The sequence below is a fragment of the Sinocyclocheilus anshuiensis genome, unplaced genomic scaffold (assembly GCF_001515605.1).
Source record: "Sinocyclocheilus anshuiensis isolate Anshui unplaced genomic scaffold, SAMN03320099.WGS_v1.1 scaffold978, whole genome shotgun sequence".
Classification (NCBI taxonomy): Eukaryota; Metazoa; Chordata; class Actinopteri; order Cypriniformes; family Cyprinidae; genus Sinocyclocheilus; species Sinocyclocheilus anshuiensis.
The window spans coordinates 89238-89649 of record NW_015537965.1 but is presented as its reverse complement, the minus strand read 5'-3'; positions in this window follow the sequence as shown (position 1 = coordinate 89649).

Genomic DNA, 412 nt, shown 5'->3' with positions numbered 1-412 from the left:
CTCTTCAGTGAAGACACATGAAACACACTTGGAATTTGCAAAAAGCACCTAAAGGACCCTCAGACTGTGAGAAACAAGACTCTCTGGTCTGATAAACCTCAATTCTAAGCATCATGTTTGAAGGAAACCAGGGACTGCTCATCACCTGCAGAGTACCATCCCAAAAATAAAGTGTGCTGGTAGCAGCCTCATGCTGTGGGTCTGTTTTTCAGCGGCAGGGACTGAGGGACACATCAGAGTAAAAGAAAAGCTCAATGCACCAAAATATTGAGATAGCCTTAATGAAAACCCAGTCCAGAGCATTCAGAACCTCAGACTGGGCAGAAGGTTCACCTTCCAACAGGACAATGACCCCAAGCACACAGCAAGAGTTGCTTATAGACAACTCTGTGACTGTTCTTGAATGGCCCAG